General features: G+C 33.4%; 1 pseudogene; it reads right to left on the bottom strand.

Moving 5' to 3' along the window:
* Positions 1-15,328, bottom strand: part of LOC124971543 (translation machinery-associated protein 16-like) — a 23,686-nt pseudogene extending 8,358 nt beyond the window's left edge.
* Positions 15,329-19,583: the final 4,255 nt, after the last annotated feature.

The raw sequence follows: 19,583 nt of genomic DNA, 5'->3' as shown, positions 1-19,583 counted from the left end.
TTATTATATATATTTAAGGTTTACCACAAGATTTTTTAATAATTTTTTTGTTATGTACAATATGAAATTTTGAATTATTTCTGCATTATGGAAAGATTAAACCAGCTAATTTCCAAATGCATCATTCAATTATTTTTGCAATGAGAGCACTTAATATGCACCATAATTACATTTTTCAACAATACAATATATTAACATTCATTAAAATCTTTTAAAATTGATCTCTTAACATTTATTATATCAAATTTAACTATGTATCCTTTAACCAAGATCTCCCTAGTCCCATTTTCCTACTGACCAGTCTAGCCTCTGGTAACCACCATTATTATCTCTGCTTTTATGAAATTAACTCTTTTAGGGTTCACACGTGAATGAGATCATGTAGTATTTTTTGTGTCTGTGCCCTTCCAGGTTAATCCATATTGTCACCAGTGGCAGGAGTTAATTTTTACTTTTGACTAAATTGTATTCTATTATGAACATATACCTATTTTCTTTACTCATTAATGCTCACTTAAGTTGACTCCATATCTTGACTATTATGAATATTGTTATGACAAATATAGGAGTTTGGATACTTTTCAACATACTGATTTCATTTCCTTTTTTATGTTATTTATGATAGCTTTATTCAGATATGATTCACATATCATAAATTTGCCTCTTGTGCAGTATACAATTAAATAATTTTAGTCTAGTCCAAGGGTTATGCAACTGTTATCATTATCTAATTCCAGGACATTTTTTTTTTATTATTTTGGGAGGGCATACTTCTTCAGAGTCATACCAAATCTCCCTCTTCTTTAGCCAATGAAATAAATTAATTTAATTATATATCTATGGATTTGTCTATTCTGGACATTTTATATAAAAGATATCATAAAATATTTTGTCTCTTATGACTGAATATTTAATCTAGCAAAATATTTTTAAGATTTAATCATCTATAATATAATAATAATTAATAATAACTAAAAACATAATCATCTTTAAGAAGATACTCGAAACTATGAATACATAAAAATCACTATCCACAATTTTTAAAATTGGCAAATCTGAAATAAACAACTAAATAGAAAATGGGTAGAAAACTAATATTATTCCATTCATATCATCTCACATACCTCTACCATGTTTATTTGTGCACACCTTTATTAATATTCTTTCATTTCCTGTAGTCAATATCTGAAATTTCTACTGAAAATTCACAGGCTTCAGAATTTAGTTTTCCTTCCTGAAAGGAAAGAAGAAGAAAACTGGGAAATGATGTTGCGTGTTAGCCCATCTTAACCAAGAAGGTGGGTGTGGTGGCATGAAAGTTTATTGTTCCATTCTGGATCCCACAACTATGCTACTGATTGTATTTTGGAAACACTACCGAATAAAATGCAATTTTATGAATTTCCAATCCAGGGTTTTCTTCCTTGAGCTATGTTATTGCTTGGATCTGGAATATCTTCCCTAAAGTTCATCTGTTGAAATCATTCTCCTCAATGCAGCAAGGTTCAGAAGTGTGGGTTTAAGGCAATGATTGGATCATCACTAATCTTATCAGTGGCTTAATCCATCATCATTGATAAGTGAACAGACTACTGAGAGGAGGACATAGTTGGAAATGTACGTCACTGGGGGCATGACCTGAAAGGGTTTATCTTCCCTGTAGCCCCTTCTCCTTTTTCTCTTTTTCTCTCTGTGCTTATTGGCTGCCACATATTGCTCAGGTTTCCTCCCCCCTGCCTTTCCACCATGATGTTTTTGCTTTGGAGCCAGTGAACCATGGACTGAATCCTCTGAAACTGTGAGCCAAAAACAAATCTCTCTTCTTCTAATTTGTTCATGCCAAGTCACAGTTAAGTCACAGTGATGAAAAACTGAGTAACACAAGATAAAGCTAAAGTAGAAACAAATTAACATTTTAAATAAACGAAGAACAATTGACAAGCAAACATATGCAATGAAGCAAAACTTCAATGGTCAATGGTCAGGGAAATGCAAATCGGTTTTATAATTAGGTCCAATAATATTCCCATTTATTGTAAAATGAAGATATCTGACAAGAGTATCGATGAGATTGTGAATCCAAGAAAAGACTATAAATCAATTGCAACGATATACATTGGAAGAAATACTTTGGCAAATTATTTTACTTTGTTTGTTAAATGGAACATTCACATGCACCATGATTAAGAAATTTAATTATATGTAACCTGGAATCTTTTTTTTTTATTTTTACAGACTGCATTTTGATTCATTGTACACAAATGGGGTACATCATTTCATTTCTATGGCTGTGCACGATGTAGATTCATACCATTCATGTAATCATACATGTACATAGGATAATGATGTCTGTCTCATTCCACCATTTTCATACACTCCCCTTTCATTTCCTTTTGGATAATCTGAAGTTCCTCCATTCTCACCCCCCACCTCCCCACCCCCATTACTTATAATCATCTACTTATCAGGGAAAACATTCAGGCTTTGGATTTTGGGGATTGGCTTACTTCACTTAGCATAATATTCTCCAATTCCATCCATTTATCTGCAAATGCCCTAATATTATTTTTTATTTTCCACATCTCTAGTAATTAGAGAAATGCAAATCAAAAGAACTCTAAGATTTCATATTACTCCAATTAGAATGGCTATTTGCCGCATCTCTTTCCTGCCACTCTGACATTTAACATGGCTCTGTTGGAGTAGAGGATCTGACACTTGACACGGTCTGTTGGAATAGAAGACTCAACACTTGACACGGTTCTGTTGATCGTCCTCCCTCTTGGGGGCCATAGGGGTGGCATGTCTCCGTGTGTAGTTGCTTTTTAATATTAATAATCAATATATCATTAGAAACTTATTGGAAAAACATTGGGAAGGTTTTACTGTATTGGGACACAAAATAGTGCACAATGAAAATTTAGCAGTAATACATAGATAAAATATACGAAAATAAACAATTGTGGCTGTGCTCGAGTTTAAAGGAGCCTGTGATTGCTTTAGTATAATAATAGATGGATAAAGAGGCATTTCTCTGAGCTTGGATGTGGTGTTTAGCCTTCGTTGCTTTCCTAGTTTTAATAGTTGATTCTAGAGATACTTCACATAATAAAAACATTTAGGTTAGTCATAAATATAATTTGTGCTTTTCCTATGTTTAGTCTAATTCTTTGAGAATCAAAATAAGATTGTAGTCTTCCATTATATGAAATTAAAATAGACTAAATATTAACTATAAGTTGATTTCTTTGCCCTTTAATAATAGTAAAAACTTTTCACTGTTAAACACTGGAGTTCATGGTGGGGTGGTTTCTCAGAAAATCTAGTGATGTGTTTGTTTTGAGGTTGAAGGCTGGCAGATCATGGTGCCCTCAGTTTAGCTGGGAGACAAGTTTGTTTCAGTTTAGCTGGGACACAAGGTTGTTTTAATCTAGCTGGGAAATAATGTTGTTTTGGTCTGGACTGTCATACAGAGCGAATGTGTACTTTGAGAAGAAGCATAGATTGTACCTTGGAAGGTTTTTCTTGTTTTAAACTAACCAAACATGATATAATCATTACTAAAGAAAAATATCTATAAAAAGGTTGGCAGAAAAAATAAAGATTCAGATTCAGCCTCAGAACACTTGGTGTCTCTGTGTGCTGTTTCTCCACCGCACCACGCCTTCCATCCACTGAGGACCTCCGACCGCTGCTAGGGCAATAATAGATGTTGGTATGGATGTGGGGAAAAGGACACACTTTCACATTGCTGGTGAAGTTACAAATTGGTGCAGTCACTCTGGAAAGTAGTGTGGAGAATCCTCAGAAAACTTGGAATAGACCTACCTTTTGATCCAGTTATCCCATTCCTCGGTTTATATCCAAAGGAATTAAAATCGGCATACTACAGTGATGCAGTCACATCAATGTTTATAGCATCTCAATTCAAAATAGGTAAACTATGAAATCAACCTAGATGAACTTTAACGGATGAATGGATAAATAAACTGTGGTATATATACACAATGGAATATTATTCAGTCATGAAGAAGAGTAACCTGGAATCTTGATAACAAAAATATGGATTAAGACCAGATCAGCATCACTTGGGATATTGTTAGAAAAGCAGAATGAATATTAGTTAACACCTCAGGTGTATAAGAATAGCATCTGCATTTTAACAAAACTATCCATTAATTTATGCATACATTACATTTGTTGAGTACTGTCCCAGAGAAAAGGGGTATAAAAATTTCATATATGTGGAATATCTATGTTTTCCTCTACATGTTCAATTCACCTTATAGTTAGTTTGTGTTAGGTGAATAGATATGGTTAATGAACTGAGTGGAAATAATTATGTGTCACTTCTGGGATGATATATTTATTTTATTTTATAAAAAAAATTTTTTAGATGTTGATGAGCATTTATTCACTTATTTTTATGTGGTGCTGAGAATTGAACCCAGTGCCTCACACATGCTAGGCAAGTGCTCTACCACTGAGCTACAACCCAGCCCTGGGACAATATATTTAAAAGCAGTTGCATGACCCTTTGATCTCATGATGTGGTGACTGGAAACCAAGTTCCTATAAAGGGGTATCAGAATGACAAATCTGCCTTAAACATTGATTCATTCCTTGGTGATACTCTAGATTCAGAATAAGTGATATCTTAATTAACATGTTAACTCTCACTAATTTCAGGTCTTGCAGAAATTTGCTTTTTTTCCCCTTTTCATCTAATATGTAGGAAATACTTGAAATATTTGAGATGTAAATTTACAACAAGAAAAATTTCTGATTGATTAGTGTAACCTTTCCTGAAATTTTCCCCCAAATATGTTTATTTTTGTATTAAAAATAAGTGGTACACAACATTGACAGTTTCATGAAGAATTTGTCTAGATACAGAGAGTAAATTTGTACAACTGCTGTAATTCTTTATCATCGGAAAACAGGAAAGCTGCACTATTAAGCCATTGCAAATGAATGGCATTCATCTGAATTTACTCCACTAAGCTATGTATAATATTTGACATTTTACCCTAATTTTACATTTATGGGACTTAACTGTGACACTACTGTTTATCTCTCTGTGGTTATATTAAGGTGTTAAAGTTATTAGAATGAATATTAAATATTATATATATTTCTGATTTCTCCTGATTAAATATAAATGATTTAAAGTCATAGTCATTTAGACATTTTTTTTTTGCCATTAATTGACAGGATACAAGCAGATATTTTCTAATTATTAGTGTGTCATGTAAAACAAATAGCTGTACTAAGTGATGACCTATAATGTGTATTTTTTAAAAAGTTTCTTCAGTTGTTGAGGGACATTTATTTATTTATTTATTTATTTAATTTATTTAAATACAGTGCTGAGAATTGAACTCAGTGCTCCATACATGGTAGGCAAGCACTCTACCACTGAGCCAGGAGCCCAATCCCTATAATGTGTTTTTTTAATATACAAATAATTACATAACTTTACAAATTCTGTTATTAATTTTTTAATTTCAGTTTTTTACTATTTTCACACAACCACTATCATTTGATATGCTAAAAATTAAGGAGATTTTAATCATATTTCTTAACTGTAGAGAACTTTAGAGAGAAAAACCTTGCTAAGCAAAGTCATTACCTTTCATCTGGACTAAAGTTATGGTTTGACAATACTTTTCAAACAGTAATTAACCTGACTTATTTTACTAATTCCACTCTAAGTACTGAGAAATCCCTAAGGTTATTTAAAGAACTTTTTTTTTTCAAAATTCATCGGAAGTTTCATTTTTCTTCATGTGTACCATAGAAGTTTTAAAATTTCATAGAAATATCTGGTTACTTATTGCTAACCATGTTTATGGATTATTTTAAGGATATGGTTTTGGTATTCCAAACTGGCAAAGAATAACTCAGATACCATGTTTTTTCCCTGAGAGGCATACTGTTCTGCATTGTGTCTCTTAATTCCTACCAGAAGTAAGTAAGCTAATTTGGAAACAGAAGAGGTATTTCTTAAAAGAGAAGAGAAAAAGGAGATAAAAAGTGAGAGGAAAAGAAGAGAAATTACACATAAGTAGGAAACGGTTGCAATCTGAAGCCTCGTTTTGTGTGTATCCTATTACTTTCCGCTTTATAGTTAAAAATAAAACATCTTCAACACTATGCAGTATCTTTCCCTGGATATTGCCCTGTTAATGCAAAACCACAGCATGCTTTAAAGTCCTTCTACCAATATATCTAGGAATTCCCAGGGAGTGGTTGCTTCCAGATAATTATAACTTAGTTTAATGAAGCTTGTTTTGGGCAAATCTCTCTTGAACATAATAGTCAAACAATTGAATTCAACTACTATAAGCTTCCAAGTTTTGCTGCCACTATTCCTGGTTACCACTATGCTGTCTGCACAGTAGAAAGAATGCCCATGTTAAATTCAATTACCAACACCAACTCTCTGGAACCCTGGTGTGGCTATAACTTTACAGAATTCTTAGATGAAATGAGAAATAAATCCCTTCTACCCTACATGCATGTAAAGCAACGATGCCAATGTTTTAGAGGTTTCCATGAAATGTATTTAATTTTTGTCTATAATGTATGTGGTATTCAACCAAGCTTGGTGGTGCGTGCCTGTTAATCCCAGCAGCTCAGTAGGCTGAGGCAGGAGGATTGTGAGTTCAAAGTTAGCCTCAGCAAAAGTGAGGCACTAAGCAACTCAGTGTGTCTCTAAATAAAATACAAAATAGTGCTTGGGAATGTGGCTCAGTAGTCAAGTGTCTCTGAGTCCAATCCCCAGTACCCATCCCCTCAAAAATATGTGTTGTTCAGAAGATCTAAGCATGTTTTCATAGAATTAAATAAATGATAATTTAATGGATATTCAGAATGATTTCTTCAAAATTACTCCTCCCTACTTTTTTTTTTTAATATTTCTTAGTTGTAGATGAACACAATGCCTTTATTTTATTTATTTATTTTTATGTGGTGTTGAGGATCGAATCCAGTGCCTCACACATGCTAGGTGGGTGCATTACCATTGAGACACAACCCCAGCCCCCTCCCTTTTGACTTTAAAACTTACTGTGTTCTACATTCTTTTTCCTAACATGAATTCACTATTAGATGTCTCTAGTGACATTGTGCAAAGAGATGCTGACAGACTACCAAACTAGTTTATTAGCACTAGTCAGGTATGTATATAGAAGAACAAACAATGATAAGTAATGGTACCGCCTATACCTGTGTGCACATGCGCACACACACACATAGACAAAGACACACACATACACACACCTCTCTTTCTGAAAATAATTCATTGGTATTTTTGTTGTTTCCTCTGTGGACATAATAATGAAATTTATAAATTCTAACTCTATCATATGGCTAATTATACTCAGGGTCAATAACATCAAATAAACACATTTTAAAAAGATATTGTCCAAAAGTTCTAATATTATTTCAAAGCTAGTCAAGTAGTTCTTGAACTTTAGTTTCAACTACCTATAAACATGAAACATGTTATTCAGGTATTAAAAAGACTAGCATTTAATTATTTGCCATTGGTTAATTTTTGTAAAATATGGAGATCTTTCTATCAATGAGATAAGACTATAATTTTTTTCCTTTCATAAGACAGTTTAAATATATTTTAATCAGTTGGTGAGTTGCCTAGCTTTCATCTAGATAAGAAGTCCCTTTCAGAAGAAGAGAGAATAATGGTGAGAAAAGGATGCATACTTATGCCAAATCTTTATTCTATCTCTCTACATATTAGTTTTAATTTCATTTGAATAGGAAATCACTATTATTAAATTCCAGATTCACTTAGCAATCCATTCTAAATCTTTCTGGAATTTAATAGTTTAATTTACTTTGTTCTGCTTCTATTCTTAATATTTCACAGTCTTGGTTTAGCACTAGCAAACTTACTAGTGTTTTATTTTTAAAACCAGCTTTGTTTTCTCAACAATACTGTTTTTGTGTAAATGTATTTAATCTGCTTTACTTTAATCAAAGTCATTATGGGAGACTGAAAAAGCAATTAACCCCACATTCTCTTAAAGTTATTTCCTCCTCAAAAGTCAGTATATGCTTTCTTTTCATTATCTTGATGATGGTTTGCAATCAGGGAGAAGAAATACAGAATTTGCTGGTCAAACTCTCAACTCTTAATGCTTCTTGCCAGTACTTTTGGGGAGCTGGCAATTATTTTTCACTCCCTTTTTCTATGAAGTATTGACTTTACTAATGTAGTTCTGGACAGGGAATTAAAAATCTTAGTGAACAACAGGCAATCAGGTGCAATGAATGAACACTGGGCAAGTATGTCATTATAAGCTAGATATATGAGAAATGATTAGGATTGAAGACAAAAGGCAAATACTTTTTGCTGAAGTTTCTATAGCAGTGGACATTACCATAAGTATTATTTCTATTATGAATATGAAAAACTATTGGTTTCTTTTCCATAATCTGTAACTCGAAGACAATTCATGATTATGAGTTTCTTGCAAATGTATTTTGAACAAAGGAGATGGTAGTTAAGATTAGAGTGTCAAGAAACACTATCTCTGTTCATAATTATTTGATAACTTGGACATAATTTTTACTGTCTTAGATTATATAATAAAAAAGAATTAACATCATACTGAAGAGCACAAACTGAGTACAAAATGTAGAAGAATAACTTTGAATTCCTAAACAGAATCCATTTAAACAACAATGAACATATCACTTCAGTACATTAAGATTGCTTTAGAAATACTGACCACATAATGGTATTTGTAATTCTCATGGGCAAAGTGGCAAGTTGTTCTTGATTTTCTCTATTTTTTCTTTAACATTACTACCAACACATGCCTTCATTTGAGTTTAGTAGCATCATGCTGCTGCATGACACTATGTCATTTAAAAGTTTCTGAACACATCTTTCTGCAGTATGAACGTGAATTTTCCTGAGTTTTTTTATTTTTATTTTTACAGACTGCATTTTGATTTATTGTACACAAATGGGGTACATCATTTCATTTCTATGGTTGTACACAATGTATATTCATACCATTCGTGTAATCATACATGTACATAGGATAATGATGTCTGTCCCATTCCACCATTTTTCATACCCCACTCCCTCCTGAGTTGTTTTTATTTGGCCCTGGATTATTTGACATGATCAATATTTTCTAAAATTTTTTTCACATTTTGGTTTTAGTATACTATGCACTGATATTCATTCGAACATAACTAATAAGTATCTTTTATTTACTGAATTTCATGTTACAAGATGTAGATATAAAAACAAATATAATTCAATGATTAACCTTTACCTTCAGGATTTTAGAGTCCAGTTGGAATATCAGATAAGAAAATATATAACACACAGTGTGCAAAATGCTATAAAATGTGCATCTTTGGGTAATAACTGAGAGTCTCCTGACTCCAGGGAGAGATTTTTTTTTTTTTTTTTTTTTTTGAGATTCCCAGGTGACACTTTCCAAGTCCGATATTTACAGGTTAACAGGGGATATTCTATGTCTTAAAGTACTACTTGTTTAGGAGAAGGAATTTTATCATAAATATTTTTGAAGTTGGGTTTTTCATATCCTTCAAATTGTATTACATGGGTAAGAATCTGTTCTATCTTAACTTACCATAGACAAATACAAGAAAATATCAGAAGCTGCAACTATTACATATTTTCATTAGGCTGTAGAGAAACTTCAGATATTTTTTTACATATTTAGAAACTTTGTGCAATCCTGTGAAAGTATATGGCTAAAACTGAATAAAAATGCAGAATATTCTGCAAAAATACACTCAAGAAATTATCATTAGGTGATGTTCAAATGTTTAGTATGTTCATCTACATTAACTGACTATTTTTTGATGATGGAAGAAGTCCAGTGTTCCACCTAACAAAGGAATTCCTTAAATGATAAAAAAAAGCAAAACTTGTTTAATGATATAAAAGTGTGGTATATATAATATTATGAAATATAAATCCTCTCTATCCTTTACAATGTTTATTTTTATTTAAACTCTCCTTATCCTTCAGAGCTAAGATGGAAGGTTAATTTCTTAGGGAATTTTTTTCTAATTCCTTGGACAGAATTACTTCAACTTTTCATAATTTTTATAGTTCCTTGGACTTTAGAATTTTATCATTTTGTGCAAAATATAGTTTTAGAGTCTTCACTCATTTTTCTGATTGGTACCTGGATAAATCATGCAGCATAATTATAAAATGAGACACAGGTCATGTTAAAAGACAGACCTTGGTGTGTTTTTGCAATTTCTTTACTTTGAATGATGTAAGTACCAACTTTTCTCATAACCAAGTGGATCCAGGAATTTACTTTTTCTTTTTTTGGTACTGGGGATTGAACTCAGGGGCACTCTACTACTGAGCCCCAGCCCTATTTTGTGTTTTATTTATCGACAAAGTCTCATTGAGTTGCTTAGTGCCTTGTCATTGCTGAGGCTGGCTTTTAACTCGTAATTGTCCTGCCTCAACCTCCCCAGTTGCTGGGATTACAGATGAACACCACCACGCTCAGTCCAGGAATATTATTAACCCAGTCTTGACTTTAAAATACCCAAAAAGAATGATCTCTAGTTTCAATGCTAAGTATGTGTAGGATTAATTAGGAAATTTGGAAAATATTTATGTTTATTAATACTAATAAGACAGCATCTCAAATTTGCCTAGAAATATTTGTATTTATTATGCTTAACAAAATAATTCACCATAGTTTTACTATTTGTTTGTTTATTTGTTTGCCTATTTCACAGCCAACTGTAGCAAAGTATAAAGTCTTCAACCATACTGAGTTTTCATGAATGCCAATTTATTGTTACCGAGACACTGCATTGCAATTGTCATCAAATTTTTTAAATAAATTCAAGAATTTTTTTTAAATCTTAGAGGAGATTTCTGACAGATCTAACTTGAGTAGTTACAAACAAATATATGGTGCCATTGAACATTACCATATCCTCAAGATGTGTCCAAGACTGTTAGAATTATAAGCAAGCAAGTGCTGGAATCTCTAGCATGTTATACTCATTACACAAAACATGAAAAAAGTCTAATATCCTGGGTCTAGAGAAAATAATTTTAGGTTCAAGTTAGTACCACAGTAATGATACAAAGATGGCCATGTATGGAGATATGCAGAGGCTAAAGTTGTGTAATACTCTTCAAGGTTACATAGTGAATTTTGGACCAAAAGTTTCAACAAATTTATTTCAAGACTTCCACATCTTAAGAAAAGAAAATAATAGGATCAATAACTGATTAGAATTCATTACATATATTTATAACTGCTCACAGTGATGATCAACAAAAAGTGCTTATGTTGGTATAATTGAGTGATATAACTGGGTACATGCACATCCAAAGAATTATATAGACTCAGTTGTGCATACAATAAACCAAGAAATAATTCATGTTGGGAATAGCATCGCATAAGAGACTTCTAGTGCCTCCTTTTACCAATCTTTTTTATAATGAATTATAATTAATCAAGTTCTCCACAGTACTACCTCCAAAGTCACCAAGAAGATTCTCTCACATGGACCAAGGAAAAGAGTAAATGTCCGGAGTTTGGTGGTGGGTTTGGAGTTTAGGAGTACATTTAAGTACAGAACTTAATTCAGGGACAAGGATAAAGTGTAATAATCAAGATTATATTAATGCATGGAGTTCATAGTGTTTCCCAATTCCCCTCCTCCTTTTCTTTCATCATCAACAAGAAAATATACCTATCCTCTCTGTTTGGGTATATTTTCAATTTAACACAGATTTTTTTAAGGTAAAAATTAAAAGCTACAAAGAAGAAACTTACTCGCAAGTGAAAGCATATGGTGGTATAATGTGATTTGTTGTGGCAACAGAAAAGGGTGGCACTTGGGTAACAGATTGGAATAAAATTGGATTGGTGTGGATTAGATTAAAGATTAATTTGTGAAAAGGAATTGAGAGAATTCAGTGAGATCCATGGTTCTAAGAAATGGGAAGATTTCTTTAAATTTTATAAGTAACAGTGGAATATAATCAGAGTCCTCTAAATATTTGAAAGGATAGAGGTGACATTTGTAATTAGTTTTTAAGTTGTGCTGTTAAACTTGCTTTATCAATGAAATAATTATTTTCCAATTGTCACACATTTTTACTAGTTTTAATTATATAATTATGCTGATGCTTTATTATTGTCTTTCCCTCTGGTCTAACAATTTAATAAGGATCCTAACTACATTGTATTCTGCTATCACTATGTATCTGCTATCATTATAATAGTGCTTAGCACATATTATACACTCAAAATGTTTTAATCCATAAACAGAATATTTATTTGATATGTAATTAGAATGAACATTAGAATGATAAAATATAAAATATTTAAAAAGAGTAGATGAGGGTATCTCTATTTGACTCTTGCTCTCAAACTTACAATGTAGAAACTATTAATTGTTTTTATCCACCTTTCTTAAAGACTTCTGTAACAGGTATTCTAGTCATAAACAGGTTCAGTTTGAAAGTTATGTAAAAAATTGGGGTAATTTTTTCATTTATATTTTACATTTATCCTAACTGATATACAATATCATAAAATTTAACATACTGAGGGGGTTCCATGTTATGTTTCATTGCATGTATACACTGTATTTGTTTCAAGCATGTTATGAATATTTATGTCTTCACACATTTATTGTTTATTGTGAAAACTTTCAAAATCATTTCTTCCTATTTACTTTTTTGAACTCTGCAGTACATAATTGTCATCTACAGTTACCTAATTGTAACTTAGTACTCATTGATTGAACTCTCCCCCTTTTTTCCCCCATTCAACTCTCCATTAGATTCTATTAGTTGAACTTTTTAATAGTGTACATGTGAGTGAGATCATGCACTATTGTTTTTCTATACCTGGTTTATTTAATTTAACCTAAGGATCTTCATGTCCATTCATAGTCACAAATGACAGGATTTCATTCTTTTTATGGCTGAAGAGTATTCTATTTTATATATGTACCATATTTTCTTTATCCATTCATTCATTGATGGACATTTAGATTATTTCTATTTTGGGGCTACTGTGAATAGTGCTACAGTAAAAATTGGAGTACAAATATCTTTTCAACTACTGATTTTACTTCCTTAGATATATATCCCAGGTATTGGTATTTCTGAATCATAGGATTTTTTAATTTTTTGAGGAAATTCCATGTTGTTTTTCAGGTAATAGTTCTATAAAATTGTGATAATTTAAGGTAGCTTTTTGTCTCCTTTTTATTAAAATAAAATCACAATATTTGTACTAGCTAATCTTCTATATTATAGAATTCCGAACTTTCACTGAAGTTTCATATTAGAAAGTGATGAAGCTGATGAAATGTCTGAATTTCAAAATATATTTTCAAACACCAAGGTTGTATTGTTAACAATGGCAAAATATTTGCTCTAGAATTTGATAATATTCAAATGTTCAAAATATGATAAGTACTGCAATATATTAATAAAGTAGCAGCAATACTTCCAGGTCAGATATTTTTCCTAAGAAAATATTTGTATTAAATATTTGTTGAACAAATGCTATGTGAATAAAATGCTGTTAGTAATGTTATTATCTATACATTATTATAGAATATATATGTGAAATATATATATTATATTCCTGTTGATTCCATGACCCAGAAATCTAAAATAGTGCTACCCATTTCTTTAGGGAAGTTGTCACAGAAAAAGCTGATAATTTAGACATTATACTTTAATATTTTTGTCTTTAAAGTGCCAGTGCCTTTATTCAATTTTCAAGTGTAAACCAAGAAAAATTTCAAATATTTGCAATCAAGGAGAACCATGATAATGCCCACCTCCAAAATACATAAAAATTCTTTGAGCAAAGGAAGGAAAAGAGAAAAGAAACAAAGGAATTAGAAATTAGATGTGGTAAAATCTCTGAGAAGAGATATCTATATTGTGCTCTCACTGTAGAATTATCTTCTATATTAAGAATATCAATAAAATCCCTCCAAAATTTGAAAATATGAATATAGAGGATAATGGCATACTCATTGTTTGTTTGCACTAAGAAAAAGCAAACTTAACATTATTTCTCAAGTTACCATGCCAGTGAAGAATAAGAAGTACACATGGTGCCCAAGAAGTTAAGATGGGATTAAACACAGAGTATAAATATACATGACCTTCAAAGACAGAAAAAATCGAAATTCTGAACTGAATGTAAATGAGCAAACTACATCCCATCATCAGGGATAATAATGCCTGAAAACAATGCTAAACCTGAGCTACAAATATTTAAAACCATATTGTGTGGACACCATATTTGTATGGCATATGCTTGTGAGAGAGAGTGTGTGTGTGTGTGTGTGTGTGTGTTTGCCTTCAAAAATGTACTAACATGAGAATCTATGTATCCCAGTGTGTGTGAAGTTCAGAAAGTACTTCCACGCTGTTTAGTAAGAGTGAAGTTTTAAAAACTGTTAAGTTTTACAGAACCATAAAGAGAAGAAATTTGGTTTTCAAGGATAGCATTTTATCCTAGCAACTCAGGAGGATAAATCAGGAAGATTGCAAGTTCTACACCAATATCATTCATCAATTTTGTTAGACTTCCCACAATTTAATGAGATACTATCTCAAAAAATGAAAACAACTGGGGTCATAGCTCAGTGGTAAAACTCTCCTGGGTTCAATCCCTAGTACCACCTGCTCCCCCCAAAAATAACATTTTAGTAGAGCAGTAAAACAGAAGTCATATTCTCTAATGAGGTAAATAGAGTATGTGTAAGAAAATGAAGATAACATGAGCAGGTATGTAATTCATATGTTTAATAAGGAAAATAAATAAATAAATAACTTGGTGATTACTTATCATGGGATTCAGGAACATGCAGAACTTCCATCTTTTATGGTCAGAAAGATAGCTTTTCAGAAGGACCAGTCAACTTTGATTCATAAAGTTATATTAAAGTGAAAATGTGGGATCCCCGCTGGCAGCACACCTGGTTCCCAATCAACCAATGTGGATCCTCCCAGGTCGCCTCCATCTTGGGACACTATAACTGCTGCCATAGCCCTCTCGGTGTGGTAGACTCCACTTGGGGTCACTGAACAGGGCCTAGAGGCAGCCATCTGCCACAGAACCACAGACCACAGCACAGCATCTCTGAACAGGTTGCCCAACTGCCACTGCACAGTCCTTCCTCACTCCCCCATCTGTGAAAGTGGTCACCTCCATTTTAGGACACCATTGCCACTGTCTTGGGTTACCTCCACTACTGCCATTGCCATCTTTACTTGGGAAGCCTCCATCTTGGGACACCAGCCAGGGACTGGAAGCTCACTATCAAGATACCTACAGTCTCCCAACACTGCCACCCCAGGCAACAACCCAGCCTAGCATTTGCTGCTACATTGACCTGCAGTTCTCAACACCTGATCCTGATCTGCCTGACATAAGACAGGAGCACAGGTCTCAGCACCAAGTCCTCAGGACCTCCAGAAAGAGAGGCTCCTGATTGGGAAGTCAAAATAGCCTGGGAGGGAGATATCTAGTTTAAAGAATAAATTAAAGACAAGAAGTGCGGAATCCACAGGTGAAGTAAGAGGCTAAGACCCAGCTCCTACATCACAAAAGTGCATCCCAAAGAAGATTCCTGGGGTGGAGTTATCCAATGGGGACCGGCAATTTCTATACCCCACTTTCAGGAATTCCACCTCTAAGACTAACCTTACCACACCAGTAAACTTCACCATCCTGAGGGTAGAGATACCAGCAAACCAGACAACCCCACCTCTCAGATGAGAAGGGAAGCAGAGAAGATACTGAACTCAAAGCAGAAGCAATTGCTAAATTCTCAATCAAGATGTTTTTCTCTCTTTCTTTCTTTTCCTGCTCTCACATCCCCAACATTTTCAAAACCAAGTACTTTTTACACATCAGGCTACTGAGGAATGCAATGTCTGATTAGTATCTTACAGTTTTGTTGTATATTCTTTTATTTTTACATTTTTAAATTTTTTCTTTCTCTTTTTTTTTATTCTATTCTATTTTATTTTTACTCTCTACAGTTTCCTCACACTTATCAGTGTCCCTGGAGTCACTTTCTCTCTTTTTTCCTGCTAACATCAAACATCTTTAGATTCCTCTTTCATGCTTCCTATGATCTAATACTTCTATAGTCTCACCACTTACCTCATTAACATCTCATCCTACATGCCCTGATTCTGTTTTTGTGCACAGAAACTGTAGACCTGTTTGCAAATGTAATGTTTATATTGTAGATATCGAACACACCATTTCAATTTATTGCAACAAAACTGTAAACAGCTTAAAGGAGCTGCTTGGTCTAAGGCTGCATATTGATTGCACACAAAGTTGTTAACACTGATCTCCCCCTGAAAGGTGATGTATTGGAAACCTGCAAGGACTCTATAAGTCTATAGGGTAGAAACTGTAATAGCTCGGATCTGCACTGCTAGAGGAGAAGACAGACAAACAACATGAAAAAGCAAAGGAAGAAAGTTCCCCCAAAGAAACCAAGATGCTACAATAATAGAATTGATTGCCAGCACAGTAGAAGAAATGTCAGAGGAGAAGTTCAGAATGTACATAATAAAAATGATCTGTGAAGTAATAGATGATACAAGAAAGCAAATGCAGGCAACAAAAGATCACTTCAATAAAGAACCACAAGAGGAAATGCAGGAATAAAAAGATTACTTCAAAAAAAAGATAGGAATTCTGAAAAAACAAACAGAAATCCTTGAAATGAAGGAACAGTAAACAAAATTAAAAACTAAAGAAAGAAATTTAAAAAAACATTAGAAGATTTTCCATGTTTTTGGATAGTCAGAATTAATATTGTCAAAATGGCCATACTACCAAAAGCGCTATTTAGATTCAATAGAATTCCAATGAAAATACCAATGATGTACCTCATAGAAATAGAGCTATCATGAAATTCATCTGGAAAAACAAGAGACCCACAATAGCCAAAGCAATACCAAGCAGGAAGAGTGAAGCAATACCAGACCTTAAACTACACCACAGAGCAATAGTAAAAAAAACAGCATGATATAGGTACCAAAATAGGCAGGTAGACCAATGGTAGAGAATATAGAAGACACAAAGACATACCCACATAAGTACAGTTATCTCATACTAGACAAAGGTGCCAAAAATATACAATGGAGAAAAGATAGCCTGTTCAACAAATGGTGCTCACAAAACTGAAAATCCATATGCAGTAAAATGAAATTAAACCTCTATCTCTCACCCTGCACAAAACCCAACTCAAAATGGATCAAGGACCTCGGAATTAGATCAGAGACCCTGCACCAAATAAAAGAAAAAAGTACGCCCAACTCTTCATCATGTCAACTTAGAACTAGACTTCCTCAACAAGACTCCCAAAGTGTAGAAATAAAAGCAAGAATCAATAAATGGGATGGATTCAAACTTAAAAATTTCTTCTCAGCAAAGGAAACAATCAATAATGTGAAGAGAGAGCCAACAGAGTGAGAAAATATCTTTTCCACACACACTTCATACAGAGCAATAATCTCCAGAATTTATAAAGAACTCCAAAAACTTAACATCAAAAGTATAAATAACCTAATCACTAAATGGGTTAAGGAACTGGGTAGACACTTCATAGAAGAAGATATACAGGCAATTGATAAATATGTGAAAAAGTGTTCAACATCTATAATAATTAGAGAAATCCAAATCAAAACTACTGTAAGATTTCATCTCATTCCATTCAGGATGTCAATTACCAAGAATATAAGCAACAATAGATATTGGTGAGGATGTGGGGGAAAAGGTACACTCACACATTGCTGATGGGACTGCAAATTGGTGCAACCACTCTGGAAAGCAGTATGGAGATTCCTTAGAAAACCTGGAATGGAACCACCATTTGCCCCAGCTATTTCACTCCTCTGTTCATACCCAAAGGACTTAAAATCAGCATACTACTGTGACACGACAACATCAATGTTTATAGCTGCTCAATTCACAATAGCTAAACTGTGGAACTAACCTAGATATCCTTCAACAGATGAATGGATAAAGAAACTGTGGTATGTATGCACAATGGAATATTACTTAGCCTTAAAGAAGAAAGAAATTATGGCATTTGCAGGTAAATGTATGGAACTAGAGAATATCATACTAAATGAAGTAAGACAATCCCCAGAATCAAAGGCCCAATATTTTCTCTGATAAGTGGATGCTGATCCATAATGGGGTGGCAAGGAAAGAACAGAGGAACTGTTGATTGGGCAGAGTGAAGTGAGGGGACGGGAGGGATTATGGGTTGGGAATGATAGTGGAATGAGACATTATGTACATATTATGTAATATGTATGATTGCATGAATGCTGTGACTCTGCATCGTGTATAACCAGAAAAATGAAAAATTGTGTTCTGTTTGTGTACAATGAGTTGGAATGCATTCTGCTGTCATGTATAACTAATTTAAAATTTTTTTAAAATTAAAAAAATGATCAAACCAGTTCAACATCTAATTTTCAGAAGCATGTTCTAACTATATTGAGATAAACACTAGAGATAATTTTAAAAAATAATAAATTAAGTAAATAAATAAATACTCTCAGGACCAAGTTCAGTGACACAGAGATAAGCACATTTGAGCAGTGCTGGTGCTAGAACTATTGCTTTGCTCATAAGAAGGCGGTTTACCTTGAGCCCTCCCAGATTCCAAGAACCCAGGGTTCCAGTGCACCCACTGCTAGATCCCATCCATCCAAGGGACTAGTAGCTGTGGTTCTAGGTCAGGTGTGAATTAACTGGACCTGAGTTCCCTCCTCACTTTCCTCAGTGCACTTATGTTCTTTTCCTGGTTCCCTTCCCACATTTGATTTCCTCCTCCTTCAGTCTTTCTTTCACTATTATAAGCTAGAGAAGAAGGGGGTTGTTTAGGAATGGACCTTCCCCGCAGTCACTCCTGACTTGAATTTGAGCACATGAGTATCATATGGAACTGAGGAAGTAGCAGCAGCAGCAGCAGTAGCAGCAGCAACAGCAGGAGCAGCTACAGACAAAGCAGCAGGCTTCCTTGCTCTGCCCTGGCTCTTAGGGTAATTGGCTTTTCTTGTGTGCCAAATACAAACATAAAAGCTTTCCATTATTTCAAAACCAGAATTACAAAAAGTACAAAAAGTTAAAAAAAAATGTGTTTTAAATCATTTCAGGCATCAAAATCCTCTAAAACCTCTTTTTTTTTTCTAATTAGGCCAAAGGTCAGATGTCAAAATTCATTTTACACTAAGAATTTATTTAAAGCAAACAAGATTATCCAGGAACAGTTGCATACACCTGTAATCCCAGAGGCTCAGGAGTCGGAGGCAGGAGGAACACAAGTTCAAACCCACCCTTAGCAATTTAGTGAAACCCTATCTTAAAAAAAAAAAAAAAAAAAAAAAAAGAAAGAAAGAAATGAACAGAACGAATTATGTCTTCAAGAATTATTGAAGCAATGATATTGTTTTAAAAAAAAGTCATTTTAATCTCTTCAACTTTTACAGAAATATTTCTATA

The sequence above is a fragment of the Sciurus carolinensis genome, chromosome X, assembly GCF_902686445.1.
Source record: "Sciurus carolinensis chromosome X, mSciCar1.2, whole genome shotgun sequence".
Lineage (NCBI taxonomy): Eukaryota > Metazoa > Chordata > Mammalia > Rodentia > Sciuridae > Sciurus > Sciurus carolinensis.
The sequence above is the reverse complement of the archived record's forward strand: the minus strand, read 5'-3'. Positions and strand labels throughout refer to the sequence as shown.